Source organism: Ixodes scapularis, unplaced genomic scaffold (assembly GCF_016920785.2).
Source record: "Ixodes scapularis isolate PalLabHiFi unplaced genomic scaffold, ASM1692078v2 PGA_scaffold0__279_contigs__length_252992795, whole genome shotgun sequence".
NCBI lineage: Eukaryota > Metazoa > Arthropoda > Arachnida > Ixodida > Ixodidae > Ixodes > Ixodes scapularis.
The window spans coordinates 164227714-164235612 of record NW_024609835.1 but is presented as its reverse complement, the minus strand read 5'-3'; positions in this window follow the sequence as shown (position 1 = coordinate 164235612).

Sequence of the window (7899 nt, the reverse complement as noted above, 5' to 3'; positions counted from 1 at the left end):
ACAGTTTCAATCTGAACGAGCATTGTGCAGTCGTGTATCACTACTGCGTGATGCACGTTAAAGAACCCAGGCTGGTGGTTGTTCTGCACCGGCTAAATTTCTCATCTACAGCTGAGACAAGTCGCTTGTTGAGGCAGACTAAGTTCAGGCTGTAAAATCATACACACACCCCAATATCTTGCCACATGAACTATTGTCCTCAGTTCTTCTACCACATCAGACTTTAAGCACAGAAGATGAAGAGCTTTGCAGCAAAACTAAGGTTTTTTGTCTCTCACAGAGTAATGTATGCAATATATAAAACACTGCAGGTATGTACCCCTACCCAAAACTACTGCTCAAATTTAGCATCTGCAAAGTGATCAACAATTAAAACTTAAAAAAAAAGTTTTGCTTGCAGTTTCCACCCACAGGTACCATGGGACAGGCACCCCTCACTGGTTGCACGATCTTAAATGCCTATTTAAAGAAGCTCTCTGCGTAAATGCTTTCCCGCAGGTCACACAGACATACGGTCGCACTCCCTTATGAATCATTTCGTGACGTGTCAAGTTTGTCTCATCTCTGAATGCCTTCCCACATGTTTTGCACTGCAGCGGTCTTTCCCCCGTGTGAATTCTTCCGTGGCGTGCCAAGTTGGCACTCTGTGAAAACGCCTTAAGGCAAACCTGGCACCTGAACGGTTTTTGACCTGTGTGGATCCTTTCGTGAACCCGTAGGACAGCCTTCAACTCGAACGTCTTCTGGCAGACACAGCAGCTGAACGTCTTCTTTCCCGTGTGCTTTCTTCTTTCGTGACGGGTGACATTAGGAGTGTCATAGCTGGAGTAAGGACAGAAGCGGCAATGGTGCTTGTCCCCTTGTTGTTGGCATGCTTTCTGCTTCCATTCACTATACCAGTCTTCACCAGGGAAGTTCTCGCTCCAGCGTGGCTTGCTTTTGATGTCCCCATAGCCGAAGATCTTTCTGCCATTAGTGGCTTCCAAGGCAGGCCCTGCCGAGTAGACCCGCCAAATTAGATTGAACCGGCTCCTATTTCCCCACTAGGAGTAGACAGTTGACCTCAATGCTGCCAAAGTCTACCGACACATTTACACTGCAGAAAGGAACATTCGGTGGTTTATCTGCAAACCGACAAAGGGCATCTAGCATGTCCCAGTAAAGGGCTGAGGAATAAATGAGACCACATAGGGATCTTTAGATGTGCAACCGAAAACACAGTTACAGAGTGCCTCCAAATGCAACTTTTTGCGGGTCGAAGTACGACTCTCAGCTCTCTGGCGTGCATTAGCAGTTTTGCAAGATAAAAGAGAGCTATACAATAACAGACAGCCTGCATTTCAGCAGTTTTATGCCACTGTACATACAACAATAAAAATAATTGTTTCATGAATGGGGATGCACAATAAAGAAACAAAGTGAGCAATTGCTTTAGGAGTGAAATTCGCTGTAGCCATCAACTGAGATGAAAGAAATACAAAATGCCCCCCCCCCCCCCCCCCTATTCCAGCTGACTCTATAATATGCACATGCATTTCGATCCCCCTTCTCACCTGCTCTGCACCCCAAGCCATAAACATCCCAACCAGCCAGCCCGCCCTCCCGCCCCCCTTCACCTAAAATAGATTTCTGGCTACGGTGCCGTTACTGTGGGTCGTCTCTTAAAAAAGTTATTTTCTATAGCTCTCTACATATGTGCGTCTGGCCACCCCTGACCTAGGCCGACAAAAATGAGCGAGTTTTCTAGCCGCTTGCGTAAGGCACTACAAACTGAAAAGTCAGTGTAAAATTATTCACCTCACTGCTCCCAGACAGATGTGGTAACATGTTCAAAAGCAATTTCATGTAAATTAGAATATTGCTTTTCTAAGTGCTTATACAACTTTTATAACTAAACTTCGTCTCAGCTTAATTCCAGATGCAGCCGATGCTACAAGCGCGAGCACGTGGCCCTGAACAGCGCTTGCGCTGTACGAGCGTGCGAGTTAGGCAGAGACGCTGCAAGCCCGGATCTCGCTCTTGTAGCATCAGCTGCGTCTGGACTTAAGCTGAAACAAAGTATAAAATATGCTTCCGGCAAAGGCAACCTGGTGAAAAAGTAAGATGCAAATGCATTACGACTAAGGGAGGCCCACTGCCGCAGGCCTCCCTCTTCGGTTGCACCTCATTCCCATTTGCTCGAGTAAGCGATCATGCGACTACAGCAACAAGCAATGACATTCTATTGGGAAGCCGCACTACGAGTCTCGGTACATAAACAATTACACCGAGATTTGCTGTCCCAAAAGCATTATATGCGTGATGATTTTGTCAGGTTCAACCAAACTACTGCTGCAATTTTTTCTAAGTTTTCTCAGTAAATCATTTATATTGAGTTCTATGTGACAACAAATGAGCAAATGCCACCCCACTGTGCCAACAAAACTGCACCACACTCGCTTCAATGTGGCACAGGCACACTACAGCGATTGCTTCAGGTAGGGACCAGCTGCGGGTAATCTGCCACATCCAGGCCACACTGAAATTCAATATTGTCGCATTGATGCATACAGGGAGGCTGGCACAGGACTGGTCATGCCAAAAGGCTAGCAGTCATACCCTCGTCAATATAGTGACAAGGCATTAAGTGGGTTCCTTATACCGGTATGTTTTAGAAGATGGTGCATTGTCCCTGCAAAGCAAACTATATTTTTGAGTGCAGCAGTTCTACACACAATATTACTCGCATTAAAGGCCAGTTTTAACAAACAAAACTGCACTGGGAGTGCCCAAAATATGTATCGATACAAATGACTTGAACAATAACTATCATGTGCCAGTTGTCATGAGTCAGTGTATCCCAGAAGTGGCACAGGCAGGAAAGCATAAACAGGAACATGGCCATCACCAGTGAATAATATAGAACATGGTTGTAAATGAACGACATACAATGAACTAAAACAAAAACTGTGACTGGAGATAATGCAAAAAAAAACATTTGAACATGTGCCATATTTTAAGGACCAAGGTCAGAATGGATGCCAACTGATATCATGCATAACGATAGATTACAATCCGAGATCAATCAAGACATTCAGCTCCACAAAAGAAACCAATAACACTACTGCAACAAACCAGCTTCGTTTACATGGATGAGATGTGACTGGCTGACACCGAGCAATACCCAATGTGATTAAGAGGCATTTCATCTGTGCAAAGGATAATGCAACACTGATGGTTCTGTGAAGAGTCAAAGCTGTCGAACATTTGCTCGACGGGCGGAAGCCCCTTTCTTCGAAGTAGCAATGTGCAAACTCGGCACACTTTTTCTGAGACAATGCCAGGGCAAATGCGGAAGATTGACCTGCAAGTATAACATGGGGATTCATTATTGTGTCACTATTCCCGCACCATTACTGCACCACTTAAATGAAAGGAATTAAAATAATCAGGCCGTTGTACTAGCATGCACATTTAAGACCCGTGTTTAGCAGTCACACTGCATTGGCCAAACTGCTCCTCTACAGTACTGAATCAGTATTGCCAAGTCTCAAGGACTGACTGACCTCTCACTGTATAAATAACATCCAATCGCGTTGCGCAAAAAATTATTACAGTGGCTGGTTTTTGTTTGGTACTCAGGTATACAGGTAAAAACATATTGCAAGTTTTAAAAATAAAATATTAAATTTGATTTAAATCATTTCTTTTCTGAATAGCTTTATTTTTATTTTTTTTTAGATATCACAGATTTATTATTAGTTCTTTCAATGAACCAGAGCCTCTGATGTAATTGTCATTAAAAAGTAATCAATTCACAACTTAATTACACCGTGGCAGAGGCTACGTCCACGCACATGGACGTAGCTGAGTCAGGAGGAGAAACACATCTCCGTCACTTCAGGTGTGGATATAGATGTGGATGTGTCGCCCCCCGACTCGGCTACGTCCACACAGGAATCGACTTCTGGTAGCTTGACGGACTGCTGCCATGCTGCTGCTTCCGACTGGTTTCGCCCACGTGATTTTGAGCAGCATTTGCACTTGTTTTCAGAGTTGTCTGAATATTTTCTTTCTTGCTTACAGCCCTGTGTATGTTACACATGTCTAGTGCTACTGTAGATATTTTTAACTTGAACATGTTGAATTGTTTGGACATCTCTGGACCAGCATGCCTGCATATCAAACGTGACTAGAGTTTTGGTTGCTTGCTGGTGATTCGATGGTGAAGTACTTGCACCAGGTATTTGATTGAGGAAATTGAACAAATGAAGATTGAGTAAGGGGTTTATTTCACTTTTGCCTACCTTCAACTACGCAGAGGCCTGCTATGAAAATGTTCCAGAATGCTACATTCAACGATTATTCAATAAAAGACGGCATGTTGGTTCGGGGGCACGAATGCCTGTATCACATCGTGCATACTCTGCCACTTCAATGTTCTCCCGTCTCGGAAGAATGGCAGAGGAGGCGATCTGCATCACTGGACTGCATCCCAAGATCTCACGACCAGCCGGCTACATTCATCAAACTATACGCTAGCACTAATGCTGGTGTTGTTAGTGCCAATGTGCAAAATCACAGCAGCAAAATCGGACAGACGTCAAACACCTGGAAAAATAGGTTATCGATCCTCGTGTCACTAAATGCCAGCACTTTGACAGCCACCCGATTATTAGATGGGAAATATACTGACGTAATTCACCACTGAATGCCAGCAACCAAAAAACAAGGCACGTCGGAGGTGCGAGCATTCTAGTACACTAAGATCCAAAGAAATGAAGAGATTCAGAAGAAAAATATTGACACAAACGCTAGATCCTAGATTCTACATGGAAGGCAGTCAGCAATTAGGAAAATGTTAAGCGACCACTTCAAGCGACCCGAAATCACTTGCACAAAACCATTTGGGAACAGTCAAATGCACAAGGAGAGCATCGAGCACATATGACAAAGCGGGCCTAACAAGACTAAAGAGACCCGACTCGAAGTCAATTCCTGCATGGACGTAGCCAAAACGAGAAAGAAAATGGCTACATCCACTCTAGAAGTGACGTAGTGCATGCATGAAGTCGTCCCTCCTCCCGATTTTGCTACGTCCATGCGCGTGGATGTAGACACTCCTTTACACCTTTAAGCAAAATTCACTGAAAGACTTCTGATAATGAAAGAAGCTACTTTCTACATTTCCAAGGGAAGGAACTTGTTTGTTTTAAACATTGGCAAATATGCTTTAACTGCCCTAATGCATCAACATATCAAAATATATGCCTCTTGATACAAAAAAAGTCAAATCAAAGTAATCTTTGTTTATATCGGAATCATGACGAAAGCACAGCGTAACACATCTGGACATATAGCCTGTTTGGCTACCTAGTCTTGCATCCATTCAATACACATGATTATGGCACCGGTGCTCGTGCCGTACATATAACGGTAAATAGCAATGTACTACTCACTCATCATATTTATAAAGGACTGTCTGATTGCTACTTGTAGTATAAGCTTGGCAAATGGAACAGAAAAGGCAGAGTATTGCTTTGCAAGCTTTCTTTCCACTCGCAGTGGAGGTGCAGTTCGCATCTGCCGTAGTTCTACAGGACTGACGTTTATCCCCATCTGCTGCTTGCTTCGAAAAACCACTTGTCGTGTGGTAAAACTAACGGGCTTGTGGGGGAGCTGTGGTAGGAGAATTTTCTCCAACTTAAGCAGGTTTTGGCACAACAATGTTGGGCCTGTGAAGTTTGATAGCAGCCCAGCCATTTGGTGGTTTTCGCTCTGAAACTCCCGGCCGAGCGTACTGAGAATGCAATTCACTTAGACGGCAACTCCGGTCAAAAACAAAACCAAAATAAATGACTGGGATCGCTTTAGTGGCACGAAATATGATCACAGCTGAAATATTACATCAAAGTGAAGCCGCATACTCCACTAAAACTAATTTTAAAGATGCGACCAGCTGCTCTTTAGTGTACGGTAAGCAGGTTAGCCTTTAGTCGAGGAACACTGGTGCACCCTTGTGACATCACATTGTGGAGGAGCTGCAGTTGATTGGATATACCGCATACCGCAGCACCCTTGTGATGTCACACCGCGGCCGCACGGCTCATGATCAGTGTCGCCATCTCTCTAGCAGATAATTTCGGTTTTGCGGTAGACGCCCGAAACCAAACTTTGAGCCGTGATAATTATAAAACTACACAATTTTGAAAAAAAAAAGTTCTACCTTGTTATTGTAGATGCCCTTTAAGCTGTTATAGTTGAATTCTTTCAGGACCAAAACCAAAAAGTCAAAACAAGTTTGTCTCAGACACAGGGCACAAAGACCAAGTCACATGCACATCCTTTCCCAGGAAATGAAAGCCTGGCTGAGAAAACAGTGATGATCAGGAAACTTGTAAGCGCAGAGATGGATACAAAAAGGGGACATGGACAAAAACCTACTTTCAACTAGTGGCACCTGTCCGTGCCCGTTTCTATTTGCACTTACAAGATTCCCGAGCATCATGCATCCATACGGTACACATTACGGAAGAAAAGCCAAGTGCTGGCAGTGGCCAAAGCACACTGCCGGCCGGTAAAGCACACTGCTGGAACATCGATGCAAGCCCTTGCACTTCAGGAACGTCAGAACATCGCTGGAAGATGAAGAGCGCTAAGACCTTATCCAACCTCTGTCTGACTTATATGATGTTCTGCGATTCTTGAGGCACGAGTGTGGCACTCGTGCCTCACTTTTTGACCTAAGACTTTTAAATCGTTTCAGAGGTCTCTGTTTTAGATTTGCCGACTTTGATGTAAAACTGATGTTCGCACTTGCTTTGGTTTGCAATCTAAAGAGATCGCCATTATGCTCATACATGTGGTCCAACAAACTTGTGTAGCGCAGTTCCAAATGTTCACAGAGCGATGCCTTTTAGCATATTGACGCAGAAAGGTCCCTCCCTACCTTTGACAGCTGCATGCGCATCACTGCGCTGCCCCCTCTTTTTATGCTATAAAATCAGACCTGGAACTTTTTTTATCATACCTTGTAAGTAGCTCATAACTAATGTATTGTGTTGTAGAAGTTTTCTTTCCTTGTGTGTGAAATTGGAAGGGGGGGGGGGGGGGGGTTGTGGCTTGTTTATCTCAAAATGTAGTTTATTTCTTTATTGCATATTGGTAGCATAAAAAAATTTACTTCAGTTTGACTTGATATTTTTTGTGTTTCTATGTTTATTTCCTATTATACTCACAATTATTCACAGTTTTAGATAAAAGAAATAACATCCTCATTGCATGCACCAAAAGAAACAGAAGGCTATTTTAGTTGTAAGCACTATTTACAAAGACAAACCTTTGCACAAGTGAAAGGCCCAAAGTCAAAGTCAGATTTGGGGGTTTTACGTGCCAAACCAATGACGGGCATCTGGCAAGCCCCAGCGGAGGACTGAGGATTAATTTGGACCACCTGGGGATCTTTTGATGTGCAACCAAAAGCTCGGTTACATGGCGCCTCCTCTGCAATAAGCCTATGTCAGATTGCGGGCACCTCGGCCAGGATTCGAACCCGCCACATGGAAATCCGTAGGCCAGCGCTCTCGCCTCCAGGTGAAGGGCCCAACAATGCCTGAAGTGCAATAGAGCTAGAGTCAAATTTGGGGGTTTTAGGTGCCAAACCAATGACGGGCATCTGGCATGTCCCAGCAGAGGGACTAAGGATTAATTTCGACCACCTGGGTATCTTTTGACAAGCAACCGAAATCTCAACCTTTTCTGGAATAAGCCCCCATCAGATTGTGTGGTTGTGTCAGATTGTATGTCCGTAAGCCAACGGTTTGCCTCCGAGCCACCAGGGTGGTGGTACATTATAGTTTGTTGTAACAAATTAAATCACCTTGAGGGAATTTGCTGCTGCTAATCCCACTCATTAGCAAA